Consider the following 21,970-nt stretch of genomic DNA (forward strand, 5'->3'; position numbering starts at 1 on the left):
GGAGCATGTGCAACTACAGTGTTATTCAGGGAGAATCGAGCCCGCAACTCTCTTACTCCCAATGAGGAAACCCAAGTTCCCCTTCAAGCCTTATATTGAAAAGGGCCCACAGAGCTTTGACTCTGATGTTTCCTTCTCTCTTTTGTACCTCCAGGTGCTTTAGAAAGGAGATACGTGAGTTGTTTCCACTTGCAACAATCTAGAGGTTTAACCAAAGAAGTCCTTCACTGCCCATGACTCGGCATCTAGCTGTTGCTAACGCTGCTTTGCTCACAAAGGCTCGAACACAGAGGCCTTCATTCTTGTACTTTTCGTATCCTAGTGCAGACCGCCCGTACTAAGAGGCATGGAATGCTTCCTAGAGCTCAGGAACCACACAGAATAACTCTACATGGATTCTGCTACATGCCAATCTGTGTCAGGATCCAAGAAGAACGTTAGCTTGAGACTGGTGGTCAAACGGGTTCTCCAATTCACTGAAGATGACTGAAGGATGAGCACCTAGCAAAGAATGGCAACCTCCAAGTTTCTTTCTTAGAAACTCACTTGTCATCACAAAGGCAATTGTGCTATGAAGGGAACATGTGCAACTACAGTGTTTCTCAGGGGGAATTCAGCCCGCAACTCTATAAATCCCAATGATGAAACTAAAGTTTCCTTTCAAGCCTTATTTACAAAAGACCCACAGAGCATTGACCCTGCTGTTTCTTTCTCTATTTTGTACCTCAACGGTGCTTTAGACGGGAGATACTTGAGTTGTTTCAACTTACAACATTCTAGAGGTTTATCACAAGAAGCCTTTCACTTCCCAACACTCGGCATCTAGCTGTTCTCAACGCTGCACTGCTCCGAACCCCAAACACACAAGCCGTCCTCTTGAAAGTTTCTCATCCTAGTGCAGATCCGACAGTACTGAGACCTGGAATGCTTCCTAGAGCTCAAGAACCACAAGGAACAACGCTACATGGATTCACTTGCAAGCCAATCTGTGGCATGATAGAAGAGGTAGACTAGCATGAGGCTAGTGTTCAAACGGGTCGCCAAGTCACTGAAGATTACTGAAGGATGAGCACCTAGCAAAGAATGGCAACCTCCAAGTTCCTTGCCTAGAAACACACTTGGCATCACAAAGGCAATTGTGCTATGAAGGGAGCATGTGCAACTACAGTGTTTCTCAGGGAGAATTGAGCCCGCAACGCTCTTACTCCCAACGAGGGAAATCAAGTTTCCCTTCAAGCCTTATTTTGAAAAGGGGCCCACAGAGCTTTGACCCTGATGTTTCCTTCTCTCTTTTGTACCGCCAGGTGCTTTAGAAAGGAGATACTTGAGTTGTTTCCACTTGCAACAATCTAGAGGTTTAACCAAAGAAGGCCTTCACTGCCCATGACTCGGCATCTAGCTGTTCCCAACGCTTCGTTGCTGAGAAAGGCCCAAACACACAGGTCGTCCTACTTGTACTTTTCGCACCCTAGTGCAGGACTTCCAGTACTAAGAGACCCGGAATACATCCTAGAGCTCAGGAACCACACCGAAGAACGCTCCATGGATTCTGCTGCATGCCAATCTGTGGCAGGATAGAAGAGGAACGTTAGCTTGAGGCTAGCTGTCAAACGGGTTCTCCAATTCACTGACGGTGACTGAAGGATGAGCACCTAGCATAGAATGGCAACCTCCAAGTTTCTTGCCTAGAAACTCACTTGTCATCACGTAGGCAATTGTGCTATGAAGGGAGCATGTGCAACTACAGTGTTTCTCGGGGAGAATTGAGCCCACAACTCTCTAAATCCCAAAGAGGAAAATAAAGTTTCCTTTCAAGCCTTATTTTCAAAAGGGTCGCAGAGCATTGTCCCTGCAGTTTCCTTCTCTCTTTTGTATCTCAAAGGTGCTTTCAAAGGGAGATACTGAATTGTTTCAACTTACAACATTCTAGAGGTTTATCAAAAGAAGCCCTTCACTTCCCATGACTCGGCCTCTAGCTGTTCCCAACTCTTCAATGCTCAGAACTCCCCTAACACACAAGCCGTCCTCTTGAAAGTTTCTCATCCTAGTGCAGATCCAACAGTACTAAGAGACCGGGAAGGCTTCCTAGAGCTCAAGAACCACACTGAATAACTCGACATGGATTCTGCTGCATGCCAATCTGTGGCAGGATCCACGAAGAACGTTAGCTTGAGGCTAGTGGCCAAACGGGTTCTCCAATTCACTGAAGATTACCGAAGGATGAGCACCTAGCAAAGAATGGCAACCTCCAAGTTTCTTTCCAGGAAACTCACTTGTCATCACGTAGGCAATTGTGCTATGAAGGGAGCATATGCAACTACAGTGTTATTCAGGGAGAATTGAGCCCGCAACTCTCTTACTCCCAATGAGGAAACCCAAGTTCCCCTTCAAGCCTTATATTGAAAAGGGCCCACAGAGCTTTGACCCTGATGTTTCCTTCTCTCTTTTGTACCTCCAGGTGCTTTAGAAAGGAGATACGTGAGTTGTTTCCACTTGCAACAATCTAGAGGTTTACCCAAAGAAGTCCTTCACTACCCATGACTCGGCATCTAGCTGTTGCTAACGCTGCTTTGCTCACAAAGGATCGAACACAGAGGCCGTCATTCTTGTACTTTTCGTATCCTAGTGCAGACCGCCAGTACTAAGAGGCATGGAATGCATCCTAGAGCTCAGGAAACACACAGAATAACTCTACATGGATTCTGCTACATGCCAATCTGTGTCAGGATCCAAGAAGAACGTTAGCTTGAGACTGGTGGTCAAACGGGTTCTCCAATTCACTGAAGATTACCGAAGGATGAGCACCTAGCAAAGAATGGCAACCTCCAAGTTTCTTTCCAGGAAACTCACTTGTCATCACGTAGGCAATTGTGCTATGAAGGGAGCATGTGCAACTACAGTGTTATTCAGGGAGAATTGAGCCCGCAACTCTCTTACTCCCAATGAGGAAACCCAAGTTCCCCTTCAAGCCTTATATTGAAAAGGGCCCACAGAGCTTTGACCCTGATGTTTCCTTCTCTCTTTTGTACCTCCAGGTGCTTTAGAAAGGAGATACGTGAGTTGTTTCCACTTGCAACAATCTAGAGGTTTAACCAAAGAAGTCCTTCACTGCCCATGACTCGGCATCTAGCTGTGGCTAACGCTGCTTTGCTCACAAAGGATCGAACACAGAGGCCGTCATTTTGTACGTTTCGTATCCTAGTGCAGACCGCCAGTACTAAGAGGCATGGAATGCATCCTAGAGCTCAGGAAACACACAGAATAACTCTACATGGATTCTGCTACATGCCAATCTGTGTCAGGATCCAAGAAGAACGTTAGCTTGAGACTGGTGGTCAAACGGGTTCTCCAATTCACTGAAGATGACTGAAGGATGAGCACCTAGCAAAGAATGGCAACCTCCAAGTTTCTTTCTTAGAAACTCACTTGTCATCACAAAGGCAATTGTGCTATGAAGGGAACATGTGCAACTACAGTGTTTCTCAGGGGGAATTCAGCCCGCAACTCTATAAATCCCAATGATGAAACTAAAGTTTCCTTTCAAGCCTTATTTACAAAAGACCCACAGAGCATTGACCCTGCTGTTTCTTTCTCTATTTTGTACCTCAACGGTGCTTTAGACGGGAGATACTTGAGTTGTTTCAACTTACAACATTCTAGAGGTTTATCAAAAGAAGCCCTTCACTTCCCATGACTCGGCCTCTAGCTGTTCCCAACTCTTCAATGCTCAGAACTCCCCTAACACACAAGCCGTCCTCTTGAAAGTGTCTCATCCTAGTGCAGATCCAACAGTACTAAGACACCGGGAAGGCTTCCTAGAGCTCAAGAACCACACTGAATAACTCGACATGGATTCTGCTGCATGCCAATCTGTGGCAGGATCCACGAAGAACGTTAGCTTGAGGCTAGTGGCCAAACGGGTTCTCCAATTCACTGAAGATTACCGAAGGATGAGCACCTAGCAAAGAATGGCAACCTCCAAGTTTCTTTCCAGGAAACTCACTTGTCATCACGTAGGCAATTGTGCTATGAAGGGAGCATGTGCAACTACAGTGTTATTCAGGGAGAATTGAGCCCGCAACTCTCTTACTCCCAATGAGGAAACCCAAGTTCCCCTTCAAGCCTTATATTGAAAAGGGCCCACAGAGCTTTGACCCTGATGTTTCCTTCTCTCTTTTGTACCTCCAGGTGCTTTAGAAAGGAGATACGTGAGTTGTTTCCACTTGCAACAATCTAGAGGTTTAACCAAAGAAGTCCTTCACTGCCCATGACTCGGCATCTAGCTGTTGCTAACGCTGCTTTGCTCACAAAGGCTCGAACACAGAGGCCGTCATTCTTGTACTTTTCATATCCTAGTGCAGTCCGCCCGTACTAAGAGGCATGGAATGCTTCCTAGAGCTCAGGAACCACACAGAATAACTCTACATGGATTCTGCTACATGCCAATCTGTGTCAGGATCCAAGAAGAACGTTAGCTTGAGACTGGTGGTCAAACGGGTTCTCCAATTCACTGAAGATGACTGAAGGATGAGCACCTAGCAAAGAATGGCAACCTCCAAGTTTCTTTCTTAGAAACTCACTTGTCATCACAAAGGCAATTGTGCTATGAAGGGAACATGTGCAACTACAGTGTTTCTCAGGGGGAATTCAGCCCGCAACTCTATAAATCCCAATGATGAAACTAAAGTTTCATTTCAAGCCTTATTTACAAAAGACCCGCAGAGCATTGACCCTGCTGTTTCTTTCTCTATTTTGTACCTCAACGGTGCTTTAGACGGGAGATACTTGAGTTGTTTCAACTTACAACATTCTAGAGGTTTATCACAAGAAGCCTTTCACTTCCCAACACTCGGCATCTAGCTGTTCTCAACGCTGCACTGCTCCGAACCCCAAACACACAAGCCGTCCTCTTGAAAGTTTCTCATCCTAGTGCAGATCCGACAGTACTGAGACCTGGAATGCTTCCTAGAGCTCAAGAACCACACGGAACAACGCTACATGGATTCACTTGCAAGCCAATCTGTGGCATGATAGAAGAGGTAGACTAGCATGAGGCTAGTGTTCAAACGGGTCGCCAAGTCACTGAAGATTACTGAAGGATGAGCACCTAGCAAAGAATGGCAACCTCCAAGTTCCTTGCCTAGAAACACACTTGGCATCACAAAGGCAATTGTGCTATGAAGGGAGCATGTGCAACTACAGTGTTTCTCAGGGAGAATTGAGCCCGCAACGCTCTTACTCCCAACGAGGGAAATCAAGTTTCCCTTCAAGCCTTATTTTGAAAAGGGGCCCACAGAGCTTTGACCCTGATGTTTCCTTCTCTCTTTTGTACCGCCAGGTGCTTTAGAAAGGAGATACTTGAGTTGTTTCCACTTGCAACAATCTAGAGGTTTAACCAAAGAAGGCCTTCACTGCCCATGACTCGGCATCTAGCTGTTCCCAACGCTGCATTGCTCAGAAAGGCCCAAACACACAGGTCGTCCTACTTGTACTTTTCGCACCCTAGTGCAGGACTGCCAGTACTAAGAGACCCGGAATGCATCCTAGATCTCAGGAACCACACCGAAGAACGCTCCATGGATCCTGCTGCATGCCAATCTGTGGCAGGATACAAGAGGAACGTTAGCTTGAGGCTAGCTGTCAAACGGGTTCTCCAATTCACTGACGATGACTGAAGGATGAGCACCTAGCATAGAATGGCAACCTCCAAGTTTCTTGCCTAGAAACTCACTTGTCATCACGTAGGCAATTGTGCTATGAAGGGAGCATGTGCAACTACAGTGTTTCTCGGGGAGAATTGAGCCCACAACTCTCTAAATCCCAAAGAGGAAAATAAAGTTTCCTTTCAAGCCTTATTTTCAAAAGGGTCGCAGAGCATTGTCCCTGCAGTTTCCTTCTCTCTTTTGTATCTCAAAGGTGCTTTCGAAGGGAGATACTGAGTTGTTTCAACTTACAACATTCTAGAGGTTTATCAAAAGAAGGCCTTCACTTCCCATGACTCGGCCTCTAGCTGTTCCCAACTCTTCAATGCTCAGAACTCCCCTAACACACAAGCCGTCCTCTTGAAAGTGTCTCATCCTAGTGCAGATCCAACAGTACTAAGAGACCGGGAAGGCTTCCTAGAGCTCAAGAACCACACTGAAGAACTCGACATGGATTCTGCTGCATGCCAATCTGTGGCAGGATCCACGAAGAACGTTAGCTTGAGGCTAGTGGCCAAACGGGTTCTCCAATTCACTGAAGATTACCGAAGGATGAGCACCTAGCAAAGAATGGCAACCTCCAAGTTTCTTTCCAGGAAACTCACTTGTCATCACGTAGGCAATTGTGCTATGAAGGGAGCATGTGCAACTACAGTGTTATTCAGGGAGAATTGAGCCCGCAACTCTCTTACTCCCAATGAGGAAACCCAAGTTCCCCTTCAAGCCTTATATTGAAAAGGGCCCACAGAGCTTGGACCCTGATGTTTCCTTCTCTCTTTTGTACCTCCAGGTGCTTTAGAAAGGAGATACGTGAGTTGTTTCCACTTGCAACAATCTAGAGGTTTAACCAAAGAAGTCCTTCACTGCCCATGACTCGGCATCTAGCTGTTGCTAACGCTGCTTTGCTCACAAAGGCTCGAACACAGAGGCCGTCATTCTTGTACTTTTCGTATCCTAGTGCAGACCGCCAGTACTAAGAGGCATGGAATGCATCCTAGAGCTCAGGAACCACACAGAATAACTCTACATGGATTCTGCTACATGCCAATCTGTGTCAGGATCCAAGAAGAACGTTAGCTTGAGACTGGTGGTCAAACGGGTTCTCCAATTCACTGAAGATTACCGAAGGATGAGCACCTAGCAAAGAATGGCAACCTCCAAGTTTCTTTCCAGGAAACTCACTTGTCATCACGTAGGCAATTGTGCTATGAAGGGAGCATGTGCAACTACAGTGTTATTCAGGGAGAATTGAGCCCGCAACTCTCTTACTCCCAATGAGGAAACCCAAGTTCCCCTTCAAGCCTTATATTGAAAAGGGCCCACAGAGCTTTGACCCTGATGTTTCCTTCTCTCTTTTGTACCTCCAGGTGCTTTAGAAAGGAGATACGTGAGTTGTTTCCACTTGCAACAATCTAGAGGTTTAACCAAACAAGTCCTTCACTGCCCATGACTCGGCATCTAGCTGTTGCTAACGCTGCTCTGCTCACAAAGGCTCGAACACAGAGGCCGTCATTCTTGTACTTTTCGTATCCTAGTTCAGACCGCCAGTACTAAGAGGCATGGAATGCTTCCTAGAGCTCAGGAACCACACAGAATAACTCTACATGGATTCTGCTACATGCCAATCTGTGTCAGGATCCAAGAAGAACGTTAGCTTGAGACTGGTGGTCAAACGGGTTCTCCAATTCACTGAAGATGACTGAAGGATGAGCACCTAGCAAAGAATGGCAACCTCCAAGTTTCTTTCTTAGAAACTCACTTGTCATCACGTAGGCAATTGTGCTATGAAGGGAGCATGTGCAACTACAGTGTTATTCAGGGAGAATTGAGCCCGCAACTCTCTTACTCCCAATGAGGAAACCCAAGTTCCCCTTCAAGCCTTATATTGAAAAGGGCCCACAGAGCTTTGACCCTGATGTTTCCTTCTCTCTTTTGTACCTCCAGGTGCTTTAGAAAGGAGATACGTGAGTTGTTTCCACTTGCAACAATCTAGAGGTTTAACCAAAGAAGTCCTTCACTGCCCATGACTCGGCATCTAGCTGTTGCTAACGCTGCTTTGCTCACAAAGGCTCGAACACAGAGGCCGTCATTCTTGTACTTTTCGTATCCTAGTGCAGACCGCCCGTACTAAGAGGCATGGAATGCTTCCTAGAGCTCAGGAACCACACAGAATAACTCTACATGGATTCTGCTACATGCCAATCTGTGTCAGGATCCAAGAAGAACGTTAGCTTGAGACTGGTGGTCAAACGGGTTCTCCAATTCACTGAAGATGACTGAAGGATGAGCACCTAGCAAAGAATGGCAACCTCCAAGTTTCTTTCCAGGAAACTCACTTGTCATCACGTAGGCAATTGTGCTATGAAGGCAGCATGTGCAACTACAGTGTTATTCAGGGAGAATTGAGCCCGCAACTCTCTTACTCCCAATGAGGAAACCCAAGTTCCCCTTCAAGCCTTATATTGAAAAGGGCCCACAGAGCTTTGACCCTGATGTTTCCTTCTCTCTTTTGTACCTCCAGGTGCTTTAGAAAGGAGATACGTGAGTTGTTTCCACTTGCAACAATCTAGAGGTTTAACCAAACAAGTCCTTCACTGCCCATGACTCGGCATCTAGCTGTTGCTAACGCTGCTTTGCTCACAAAGGCTCGAACACAGAGGCCGTCATTCTTGTACTTTTCGTATCCTAGTGCAGACCGCCCGTACTAAGAGGCATGGAATGCTTCCTAGAGCTCAGGAACCACACAGAATAACTCTACATGGATTCTGCTACATGCCAATCTGTGTCAGGATCCAAGAAGAACGTTAGCTTGAGACTGGTGGTCAAACGGGTTCTCCAATTCACTGAAGATGACTGAAGGATGAGCACCTAGCAAAGAATGGCAACCTCCAAGTTTCTTTCTTAGAAACTCACTTGTCATCACAAAGGCAATTGTGCTATGAAGGGAACATGTGCAACTACAGTGTTTCTCAGGGGGAATTCAGCCCGCAACTCTATAAATCCCAATGATGAAACTAAACTTTCCTTTCAAGCCTTATTTACAAAAGACCCGCAGAGCATTGACCCTGCTGTTTCTTTCTCTATTTTGTACCTCAACGGTGCTTTAGACGGGAGATACTTGAGTTGTTTCAACTTACAACATTCTAGAGGTTTATCACAAGAAGCCTTTCACTTCCCAACACTCGGCATCTAGCTGTTCTCAACGCTGCACTGCTCCGAACCCCAAACACACAAGCCGTCCTCTTGAAAGTTTCTCATCCTAGTGCAGATCCGACAGTACTGAGACCTGGAATGCTTCCTAGAGCTCAAGAACCACAAGGAACAACGCTACATGGATTCACTTGCAAGCCAATCTGTGGCATGCTAGAAGAGGTAGACTAGCATGAGGCTAGTGTTCAAACGGGTCGCCAAGTCACTGAAGATTACTGAAGGATGAGCACCTAGCAAAGAATGGCAACCTCCAAGTTCCTTGCCTAGAAACACACTTGGCATCACAAAGGCAATTGTGCTATGAAGGGAGCATGTGCAACTACAGTGTTTCTCAGGGAGAATTGAGCCCACAACGCTCTTACTCCCAACGAGGGAAATCAAGTTTCCCTTCAAGCCTTATTTTGAAAAGGGGCCCACAGAGCTTTGACCCTGATGTTTCCTTCTCTCTTTTGTACCGCCAGGTGCTTTAGAAAGGAGATACTTGAGTTGTTTCCACTTGCAACAATCTAGAGGTTTAACCAAAGAAGGCCTTCACTGCCCATGACTCGGCATCTAGCTGTTCCCAACGCTGCATTGCTCAGAAAGGCCCAAACACACAGGTCGTCCTACTTGTACTTTTCGCACCCTAGTGCAGAACTGCCAGTACTAAGAGACCCGGAATGCATCCTAGAGCTCAGGAACCACACCGAAGAACGCTCCATGGATTCTGCTGCATGCCAATCTGTGGCAGGATACAAGAGGAACGTTAGCTTGAGGCTAGCTGTCAAACGGGTTCTCCAATTCACTGACGATGACTGAAGGATGAGCACCTAGCATAGAATGGCAACCTCCAAGTTTCTTGCCTAGAAACTCACTTGTCATCACGTAGGCAATTGTGCTATGAAGGGAGCATGTGCAACTACAGTGTTTCTCGGGGAGAATTGAGCCCACAACTCTCTAAATCCCAAAGAGGAAAATAAAGTTTCCTTTCAAGCCTTATTTTCAAAAGGGTCGCAGAGCATTGTCCCTGCAGTTTCCTTCTCTCTTTTGTATCTCAAAGGTGCTTTCGAAGGGAGATACTGAGTTGTTTCAACTTACAACATTCTAGAGGTTTATCAAAAGAAGGCCTTCACTTCCCATGACTCGGCCTCTAGCTGTTCCCAACACTTCAATGCTCAGAACTCCCCTAACACACAAGCCGTCCTCTTGAAAGTTTCTCATCCTAATGCAGATCCAACAGTACTAAGAGACCGGGAAGGCTTCCTAGAGCTCAAGAACCACACTGAAGAACTCGACATGGATTCTGCTGCATGCCAATCTGTGGCAGGATCCACGAAGAACGTTAGCTTGAGGCTAGTGGCCAAACGGGTTCTCCAATTCACTGAAGATTACCGAAGGATGAGCACCTAGCAAAGAATGGCAACCTCCAAGTTTCTTTCCAGGAAACTCACTTGTCATCACGTAGGCAATTGTGCTATGAAGGGAGCATGTGCAACTACAGTGTTATTCAGGGAGAATTGAGCCCGCAACTCTCTTACTCCCAATGAGGAAACCCAAGTTCCCCTTCAAGCCTTATATTGAAAAGGGCCCACAGAGCTTTGACCCTGATGTTTCCTTCTCTCTTTTGTACCTCCAGGTGCTTTAGAAAGGAGATACGTGAGTTGTTTCCACTTGCAACAATCTAGAGGTTTAACCAAAGAAGTCCTTCACTGCCCATGACTCGGCATCTAGCTGTTGCTAACGCTGCTTTGCTCACAAAGGCTCGAACACAGAGGCCGTCATTCTTGTACTTTTCGTATCCTAGTGCAGACCGCCAGTACTAAGAGGCATGGAATGCATCCTAGAGCTCAGGAACCACACAGAATAACTCTACATGGATTCTGCTACATGCCAATCTGTGTCAGGATCCAAGAAGAACGTTAGCTTGAGACTGGTGGTCAAACGGGTTCTCCAATTCACTGAAGATTACCGAAGGATGAGCACCTAGCAAAGAATGGCAACCTCCAAGTTTCTTTCCAGGAAACTCACTTGTCATCACGTAGGCAATTGTGCTATGAAGGGAGCATGTGCAACTACAGTGTTATTCAGGGAGAATTGAGCCCGCAACTCTCTTACTCCCAATGAGGAAACCCAAGTTCCCCTTCAAGCCTTATATTGAAAAGGGCCCACAGAGCTTTGACCCTGATGTTTCCTTCTCTCTTTTGTACCTCCAGGTGCTTTAGAAAGGAGATACGTGAGTTGTTTCCACTTGCAACAATCTAGAGGTTTAACCAAAGAAGTCCTTCACTGCCCATGACTCGGCATCTAGCTGTTGCTAACGCTGCTTTGCTCACAAAGGCTCGAACACAGAGGCCATCATTCTTGTACTTTTCGTATCCTAGTGCAGACCGCCAGTACTAAGAGGCATGGAATGCTTCCTAGAGCTCAGGAACCACACAGAATAACTCTACATGGATTCTGCTACATGCCAATCTGTGTCAGGATCCAAGAAGAACGTTAGCTTGAGACTGGTGGTCAAACGGGTTCTCCAATTCACTGAAGATGACTGAAGGATGAGCACCTAGCAAAGAATGGCAACCTCCAAGTTTCTTTCTTAGAAACTCACTTGTCATCACAAAGGCAATTGTGCTATGAAGGGAACATGTGCAACTACAGTGTTTCTCAGGGGGAATTCAGCCCGCAACTCTATAAATCCCAATGATGAAACTAAACTTTCCTTTCAAGCCTTATTTACAAAAGACCCACAGAGCATTGACCCTGCTGTTTCTTTCTCTATTTTGTACCTCAACGGTGCTTTAGACGGGAGATACTTGAGTTGTTTCAACTTACAACATTCTAGAGGTTTATCACAAGAAGCCTTTCACTTCCCAACACTCGGCATCTAGCTGTTCTCAACGCTGCACTGCTCCGAACCCCAAACACACAAGCCGTCCTCTTGAAAGTTTCTCATCCTAGTGCAGATCCGACAGTACTGAGACCTGGAATGCTTCCTAGAGCTCAAGAACCACACGGAACAACGCTACATGGATTCACTTGCAAGCCAATCTGTGGCATGATAGAAGAGGTAGACTAGCATGAGGCTAGTGTTCAAACGGGTCGCCAAGTCACTGAAGATTACTGAAGGATGAGCACCTAGCAAAGAATGGCAACCTCCAAGTTCCTTGCCTAGAAACACACTTGGCATCACAAAGGCAATTGTGCTATATAGGGAGCATGTGCAACTACAGTGTTTCTCAGGGAGAATTGAGCCCGCAACGCTCTTACTCCCAACGAGGGAAATCAAGTTTCCCTTCAAGCCTTATTTTGAAAAGGGGCCCACAGAGCTTTGACCCTGATGTTTCCTTCTTTCTTTTGTACCGCCAGGTGCTTTAGAAAGGAGATACTTGAGTTGTTTCCACTTGCAACAATCTAGAGGTTTAACCAAAGAAGGCCTTCACTGCCCATGACTCGGCATCTAGCTGTTCCCAACGCTGCATTGCTCAGAAAGGCCCAAACACACAGGTCGTCCTACTTGTACTTTTCGCACCCTAGTGCAGAACTGCCAGTACTAAGAGACCCGGAATGCATCCTAGAGCTCAGGAACCACACCGAAGAACGCTCCATGGATTCTGCTGCATGCCAATCTGTGGCAGGATACAAGAGGAACGTTAGCTTGAGGCTAGCTGTCAAACGGGTTCTCCAATTCACTGACGATGACTGAAGGATGAGCACCTAGCAAAGAATGGCAACCTCCAAGTTTCTTGCCTAGAAACTCACTTGTCATCACGTAGGCAATTGTGCTATGAAGGGAGCATGTGCAACTACAGTGTTTCTCGGGGAGAATTGAGCCCACAACTCTCTAAATCCCAAAGAGGAAAATAAAGTTTCCTTTCAAGCCTTATTTTCAAAAGGGTCGCAGAGCATTGTCCCTGCAGTTTCCTTCTCTCTTTTGTATCTCAAAGGTGCTTTCGAAGGGAGATACTGAGTTGTTTCAACTTACAACATTCTAGAGGTTTATCAAAAGAAGCCCTTCACTTCCCATGACTCGGCCTCTAGCTGTTCCCAACTCTTCAATGCTCAGAACTCCCCTAACACACAAGCCGTCCTCTTGAAAGTTTCTCATCCTAGTGCAGATCCAACAGTACTAAGAGACCGGGAAGGCTTCCTAGAGCTCAAGAACCACACTGAAGAACTCGACATGGATTCTGCTGCATGCCAATCTGTGGCAGGATCCACGAAGAACGTTAGCTTGAGGCTAGTGGCCAAACGGGTTCTCCAATTCACTGAAGATTACCGAAGGATGAGCACCTAGCAAAGAATGGCAACCTCCAAGTTTCTTTCCAGGAAACTCACTTGTCATCACGTAGGCAATTGTGCTATGAAGGGAGCATGTGCAACTACAGTGTTATTCAGGGAGAATTGAGCCCGCAACTCTCTTACTCCCAATGAGGAAACCCAAGTTCCCCTTCAAGCCTTATATTGAAAAGGGCCCACAGAGCTTTGACCCTGATGTTTCCTTCTCTCTTTTGTACCTCCAGGTGCTTTAGAAAGGAGATACGTGAGTTGTTTCCACTTGCAACAATCTAGAGGTTTAACCAAAGAAGTCCTTCACTGCCCATGACTCGGCATCTAGCTGTTGCTAACGCTGCTTTGCTCACAAAGGCTCGAACACAGAGGCCATCATTCTTGTACTTTTCGTATCCTAGTGCAGACCGCCAGTACTAAGAGGCATGGAATGCTTCCTAGAGCTCAGGAACCACACAGAATAACTCTACATGGATTCTGCTACATGCCAATCTGTGTCAGGATCCAAGAAGAACGTTAGCTTGAGACTGGTGGTCAAACGGGTTCTCCAATTCACTGAAGATGACTGAAGGATGAGCACCTAGCAAAGAATGGCAACCTCCAAGTTTCTTTCTTAGAAACTCACTTGTCATCACAAAGGCAATTGTGCTATGAAGGGAACATGTGCAACTACAGTGTTTCTCAGGGGGAATTCAGCCCGCAACTCTATAAATCCCAATGATGAAACTAAACTTTCCTTTCAAGCCTTATTTACAAAAGACCCACAGAGCATTGACCCTGCTGTTTCTTTCTCTATTTTGTACCTCAACGGTGCTTTAGACGGGAGATACTTGAGTTGTTTCAACTTACAACATTCTAGAGGTTTATCACAAGAAGCCTTTCACTTCCCAACACTCGGCATCTAGCTGTTCTCAACGCTGCACTGCTCCGAACCCCAAACACACAAGCCGTCCTCTTGAAAGTTTCTCATCCTAGTGCAGATCCGACAGTACTGAGACCTGGAATGCTTCCTAGAGCTCAAGAACCACACGGAACAACGCTACATGGATTCACTTGCAAGCCAATCTGTGGCATGATAGAAGAGGTAGACTAGCATGAGGCTAGTGTTCAAACGGGTCGCCAAGTCACTGAAGATTACTGAAGGATGAGCACCTAGCAAAGAATGGCAACCTCCAAGTTCCTTGCCTAGAAACACACTTGGCATCACAAAGGCAATTGTGCTATATAGGGAGCATGTGCAACTACAGTGTTTCTCAGGGAGAATTGAGCCCGCAACGCTCTTACTCCCAACGAGGGAAATCAAGTTTCCCTTCAAGCCTTATTTTGAAAAGGGGCCCACAGAGCTTTGACCCTGATGTTTCCTTCTTTCTTTTGTACCGCCAGGTGCTTTAGAAAGGAGATACTTGAGTTGTTTCCACTTGCAACAATCTAGAGGTTTAACCAAAGAAGGCCTTCACTGCCCATGACTCGGCATCTAGCTGTTCCCAACGCTGCATTGCTCAGAAAGGCCCAAACACACAGGTCGTCCTACTTGTACTTTTCGCACCCTAGTGCAGAACTGCCAGTACTAAGAGACCCGGAATGCATCCTAGAGCTCAGGAACCACACCGAAGAACGCTCCATGGATTCTGCTGCATGCCAATCTGTGGCAGGATACAAGAGGAACGTTAGCTTGAGGCTAGCTGTCAAACGGGTTCTCCAATTCACTGACGATGACTGAAGGATGAGCACCTAGCAAAGAATGGCAACCTCCAAGTTTCTTGCCTAGAAACTCACTTGTCATCACGTAGGCAATTGTGCTATGAAGGGAGCATGTGCAACTACAGTGTTTCTCGGGGAGAATTGAGCCCACAACTCTCTAAATCCCAAAGAGGAAAATAAAGTTTCCTTTCAAGCCTTATTTTCAAAAGGGTCGCAGAGCATTGTCCCTGCAGTTTCCTTCTCTCTTTTGTATCTCAAAGGTGCTTTCGAAGGGAGATACTGAGTTGTTTCAACTTACAACATTCTAGAGGTTTATCAAAAGAAGCCCTTCACTTCCCATGACTCGGCCTCTAGCTGTTCCCAACTCTTCAATGCTCAGAACTCCCCTAACACACAAGCCGTCCTCTTGAAAGTTTCTCATCCTAGTGCAGATCCAACAGTACTAAGAGACCGGGAAGGCTTCCTAGAGCTCAAGAGCCACACTGAAGAACTCGACATGGATTCTGCTGCATGCCAATCTGTGGCAGGATCCACGAAGAACGTTAGCTTGAGGCTAGTGGCCAAACGGGTTCTCCAATTCACTGAAGATTACCGAAGGATGAGCACCTAGCAAAGAATGGCAACCTCCAAGTTTCTTTCCAGGAAACTCACTTGTCATCACGTAGGCAATTGTGCTATGAAGGGAGCATGTGCAACTACAGTGTTATTCAGGGAGAATTGAGCCCACAACTCTCTTACTCCCAATGAGGAAACCCAAGTTCCCCTTCAAGCCTTATATTGAAAAGGGCCCACAGAGCTTTGACCCTGATGTTTCCTTCTCTCTTTTGTACCTCCAGGTGCTTTAGAAAGGAGATACGTGAGTTGTTTCCACTTGCAACAATCTAGAGGTTTAACCAAAGAAGTCCTTCACTGCCCATGACTCGGCATCTAGCTGTTGCTAACGCTGCTTTGCTCACAAAGGCTCGAACACAGAGGCCGTCATTCTTGTACTTTTCGTATCCTAGTGCAGACCGCCAGTACTAAGAGGCATGGAATGCTTCCTAGAGCTCAGGAACCACACAGAATAACTCTACATGGATTCTGCTACATGCCAAGCTGTGTCAGGATCCAAGAAGAACGTTAGCTTGAGACTGGTGGTCAAACGGGTTCTCCAATTCACTGAAGATGACTGAAGGATGAGCACCTAGCAAAGAATGGCAACCTCCAAGTTTCTTTCTTAGAAACTCACTTGTCATCACAAAGGCAATTGTGCTATGAAGGGAACATGTGCAACTACAGTGTTTCTCAGGGGGAATTCAGCCCGCAACTCTATAAATCCCAATGATGAAACTAAACTTTCCTTTCAAGCCTTATTTACAAAAGACCCACAGAGCATTGACCCTGCTGTTTCTTTCTCTATTTTGTACCTCAACGGTGCTTTAGACGGGAGATACTTGAGTTGTTTCAACTTACAACATTCTAGAGGTTTATCACAAGAAGCCTTTCACTTCCCAACACTCGGCATCTAGCTGTTCTCAACGCTGCACTGCTCCGAACCCCAAACACACAAGCCGTCCTCTTGAAAGTTTCTCATCCTAGTGCAGATCCGACAGTACTGAGACCTGGAATGCTTCCTAGAGCTCAAGAACCACACGGAACAACGCTACATGGATTCACTTGCAAGCCAATCTGTGGCATGATAGAAGAGGTAGACTAGCATGAGGCTAGTGTTCAAACGGGTCGCCAAGTCACTGAAGATTACTGAAGGATGAGCACCTAGCAAAGAATGGCAACCTCCAAGTTCCTTGCCTAGAAACACACTTGGCATCACAAAGGCAATTGTGCTATATAGGGAGCATGTGCAACTACAGTGTTTCTCAGGGAGAATTGAGCCCGCAACGCTCTTACTCCCAACGAGGGAAATCAAGTTTCCCTTCAAGCCTTATTTTGAAAAGGGGCCCACAGAGCTTTGACCCTGATGTTTCCTTCTTTCTTTTGTACCGCCAGGTGCTTTAGAAAGGAGATACTTGAGTTGTTTCCACTTGCAACAATCTAGAGGTTTAACCAAAGAAGGCCTTCACTGCCCATGACTCGGCATCTAGCTGTTCCCAACGCTGCATTGCTCAGAAAGGCCCAAACACACAGGTCATCCTACTTGTACTTTTCGCACCCTAGTGCAGAACTGCCAGTACTAAGAGACCCGGAATGCATCCTAGAGCTCAGGAACCACACCGAAGAACGCTCCATGGATTCTGCTGCATGCCAATCTGTGGCAGGATACAAGAGGAACGTTAGCTTGAGGCTAGCTGTCAAACGGGTTCTCCAATTCACTGACGATGACTGAAGGATGAGCACCTGGGAAAGAATGGCAACCTCCAAGTTTCTTGCCTAGAAACTCACTTGTCATCACGTAGGCAATTGTGCTATGAAGGGAGCATGTGCAACTACAGTGTTTCTCGGGGAGAATTGAGCCCACAACTCTCTAAATCCCAAAGAGGAAAATAAAGTTTCCTTTCAAGCCTTATTTTCAAAAGGGTCGCAGAGCATTGTCCCTGCAGTTTCCTTCTCTCTTTTGTATCTCAAAGGTGCTTTCGAAGGGAGATACTGAGTTGTTTCAACTTACAACATTCTAGAGGTTTATCAAAAGAAGCCCTTCACTTCCCATGACTCGGCCTCTAGCTGTTCCCAACTCTTCAATGCTCAGAACTCCCCTAACACACAAGCCGTCCTCTTGAAAGTTTCTCATCCTAGTGCAGATCCAACAGTACTAAGAGACCGGGAAGGCTTCCTAGAGCTCAAGAACCACACTGAAGAACTCGACATGGATTCTGCTGCATGCCAATCTGTGGCAGGATCCACGAAGAACGTTAGCTTGAGGCTAGTGGCCAAACGGGTTCTCCAATTCACTGAAGATTACCGAAGGATGAGCACCTAGCAAAGAATGGCAACCTCCAAGTTTCTTTCCAGGAAACTCACTTGTCATCACGTAGGCAATTGTGCTATGAAGGGAGCATGTGCAACTACAGTGTTATTCAGGGAGAATTGAGCCCACAACTCTCTTACTCCCAATGAGGAAACCCAAGTTCCCCTTCAAGCCTTATATTGAAAAGGGCCCACAGAGCTTTGACCCTGATGTTTCCTTCTCTCTTTTGTACCTCCAGGTGCTTTAGAAAGGAGATACGTGAGTTGTTTCCACTTGCAACAATCTAGAGGTTTAACCAAAGAAGTCCTTCACTGCCCATGACTCGGCATCTAGCTGTTGCTAACGCTGCTTTGCTCACAAAGGCTCGAACACAGAGGCCGTCATTCTTGTACTTTTCGTATCCTAGTGCAGACCGCCAGTACTAAGAGGCATGGAATGCTTCCTAGAGCTCAGGAACCACACAGAATAACTCTACATGGATTCTGCTACATGCCAATCTGTGTCAGGATCCAAGAAGAACGTTAGCTTGAGACTGGTGGTCAAACGGGTTCTCCAATTCACTGAAGATTACCGAAGGATGAGCACCTAGCAAAGAATGGCAACCTCCAAGTTTCTTTCCAGGAAACTCACTTGTCATCACGTAGGCAATTGTGCTATGAAGGGAGCATGTGCAACTACAGTGTTATTCAGGGAGAATTGAGCCCGCAACTCTCTTACTCCCAATGAGGAAACCCAAGTTCCCCTTCAAGCCTTATATTGAAAAGGGCCCACAGAGCTTTGACCCTGATGTTTCCTTCTCTCTTTTGTACCTCCAGGTGCTTTAGAAAGGAGATACGTGAGTTGTTTCCACTTGCAACAATCTAGAGGTTTAACCAAAGAAGTCCTTCACTGCCCATGACTCGGCATCTAGCTGTTGCTAACGCTGCTTTGCTCACAAAGGCTCGAACACAGAGGCCGTCATTCTTGTACTTTTCGTATCCTAGTGCAGACCGCCAGTACTAAGAGGCATGGAATGCATCCTAGAGCTCAGGAACCACACAGAATAACTCTACATGGATTCTGCTACATGCCAATCTGTGTCAGGATCCAAGAAGAACGTTAGCTTGAGACTGGTGGTCAAACGGGTTCTCCAATTCACTGAAGATTACCGAAGGATGAGCACCTAGCAAAGAATGGCAACCTCCAAGTTTCTTTCCAGGAAACTCACTTGTCATCACGTAGGCAATTGTGCTATGAAGGGAGCATGTGCAACTACAGTGTTATTCAGGGAGAATTGAGCCCGCAACTCTCTTACTCCCAATGAGGAAACCCAAGTTCCCCTTCAAGCCTTATATTGAAAAGGGCCCACAGAGCTTTGACCCTGATGTTTCCTTCTCTCTTTTGTACCTCCAGGTGCTTTAGAAAGGAGATACGTGAGTTGTTTCCACTTGCAACAATCTAGAGGTTTAACCAAAGAAGTCCTTCACTGCCCATGACTCGGCATCTAGCTGTTGCTAACGCTGCTTTGCTCACAAAGGCTCGAACACAGAGGCCATCATTCTTGTACTTTTCGTATCCTAGTGCAGACCGCCAGTACTAAGAGGCATGGAATGCTTCCTAGAGCTCAGGAACCACACAGAATAACTCTACATGGATTCTGCTACATGCCAATCTGTGTCAGGATCCAAGAAGAACGTTAGCTTGAGACTGGTGGTCAAACGGGTTCTCCAATTCACTGAAGATGACTGAAGGATGAGCACCTAGCAAAGAATGGCAACCTCCAAGTTTCTTTCTTAGAAACTCACTTGTCATCACAAAGGCAATTGTGCTATGAAGGGAACATGTGCAACTACAGTGTTTCTCAGGGGGAATTCAGCCCGCAACTCTATAAATCCCAATGATGAAACTAAACTTTCCTTTCAAGCCTTATTTACAAAAGACCCACAGAGCATTGACCCTGCTGTTTCTTTCTCTATTTTGTACCTCAACGGTGCTTTAGACGGGAGATACTTGAGTTGTTTCAACTTACAACATTCTAGAGGTTTATCACAAGAAGCCTTTCACTTCCCAACACTCGGCATCTAGCTGTTCTCAACGCTGCACTGCTCCGAACCCCAAACACACAAGCCGTCCTCTTGAAAGTTTCTCATCCTAGTGCAGATCCGACAGTACTGAGACCTGGAATGCTTCCTAGAGCTCAAGAACCACACGGAACAACGCTACATGGATTCACTTGCAAGCCAATCTGTGGCATGATAGAAGAGGTAGACTAGCATGAGGCTAGTGTTCAAACGGGTCGCCAAGTCACTGAAGATTACTGAAGGATGAGCACCTAGCAAAGAATGGCAACCTCCAAGTTCCTTGCCTAGAAACACACTTGGCATCACAAAGGCAATTGTGCTATATAGGGAGCATGTGCAACTACAGTGTTTCTCAGGGAGAATTGAGCCCGCAACGCTCTTACTCCCAACGAGGGAAATCAAGTTTCCCTTCAAGCCTTATTTTGAAAAGGGGCCCACAGAGCTTTGACCCTGATGTTTCCTTCTTTCTTTTGTACCGCCAGGTGCTTTAGAAAGGAGATACTTGAGTTGTTTCCACTTGCAACAATCTAGAGGTTTAACCAAAGAAGGCCTTCACTGCCCATGACTCGGCATCTAGCTGTTCCCAACGCTGCATTGCTCAGAAAGGCCCAAACACACAGGTCGTCCTACTTGTACTTTTCGCACCCTAGTGCAGAACTGCCAGTACTAAGAGACCCGGAATGCATCCTAGAGCTCAGGAACCACACCGAAGAACGCTCCATGGATTCTGCTGCATGCCAATCTGTGGCAGGATACAAGAGGAACGTTAGCTTGAGGCTAGCTGTCAAACGGGTTCTCCAATTCACTGACGATGACTGAAGGATGAGCACCTAGCAAAGAATGGCAACCTCCAAGTTTCTTGCCTAGAAACTCACTTGTCATCACGTAGGCAATTGTGCTATGAAGGGAGCATGTGCAACTACAGTGTTTCTCGGGGAGAATTGAGCCCACAACTCTCTAAATCCCAAAGAGGAAAATAAAGTTTCCTTTCAAGCCTTATTTTCAAAAGGGTCGCAGAGCATTGTCCCTGCAGTTTCCTTCTCTCTTTTGTATCTCAAAGGTGCTTTCGAAGGGAGATACTGAGTTGTTTCAACTTACAACATTCTAGAGGTTTATCAAAAGAAGCCCTTCACTTCCCATGACTCGGCCTCTAGCTGTTCCCAACTCTTCAATGCTCAGAACTCCCCTAACACACAAGCCGTCCTCTTGAAAGTTTCTCATCCTAGTGCAGATCCAACAGTACTAAGAGACCGGGAAGGCTTCCTAGAGCTCAAGAGCCACACTGAAGAACTCGACATGGATTCTGCTGCATGCCAATCTGTGGCAGGATCCACGAAGAACGTTAGCTTGAGGCTAGTGGCCAAACGGGTTCTCCAATTCACTGAAGATTACCGAAGGATGAGCACCTAGCAAAGAATGGCAACCTCCAAGTTTCTTTCCAGGAAACTCACTTGTCATCACGTAGGCAATTGTGCTATGAAGGGAGCATGTGCAACTACAGTGTTATTCAGGGAGAATTGAGCCCACAACTCTCTTACTCCCAATGAGGAAACCCAAGTTCCCCTTCAAGCCTTATATTGAAAAGGGCCCACAGAGCTTTGACCCTGATGTTTCCTTCTCTCTTTTGTACCTCCAGGTGCTTTAGAAAGGAGATACGTGAGTTGTTTCCACTTGCAACAATCTAGAGGTTTAACCAAAGAAGTCCTTCACTGCCCATGACTCGGCATCTCGCTATTGCTAACGCTGCTTTGCTCACAAAGGCTCGAACACAGAGGCCGTCATTCTTGTACTTTTCGTATCCTAGTGCAGACCGCCAGTACTAAGAGGCATGGAATGCTTCCTAGAGCTCAGGAACCACACAGAATAACTCTACATGGATTCTGCTACATGCCAATCTGTGTCAGGATCCAAGAAGAACGTTAGCTTGAGACTGGTGGTCAAACGGGTTCTCCAATTCACTGAAGATTACCGAAGGATGAGCACCTAGCAAAGAATGGCAACCTCCAAGTTTCTTTCCAGGAAACTCACTTGTCATCACGTAGGCAATTGTGCTATGAAGGGAGCATGTGCAACTACAGTGTTATTCAGGGAGAATTGAGCCCGCAACTCTCTTACTCCCAATGAGGAAACCC

The sequence above is a fragment of the Eubalaena glacialis genome, chromosome 7 (assembly GCF_028564815.1).
Source record: "Eubalaena glacialis isolate mEubGla1 chromosome 7, mEubGla1.1.hap2.+ XY, whole genome shotgun sequence".
NCBI classification, from domain to species: domain Eukaryota; kingdom Metazoa; phylum Chordata; class Mammalia; order Artiodactyla; family Balaenidae; genus Eubalaena; species Eubalaena glacialis.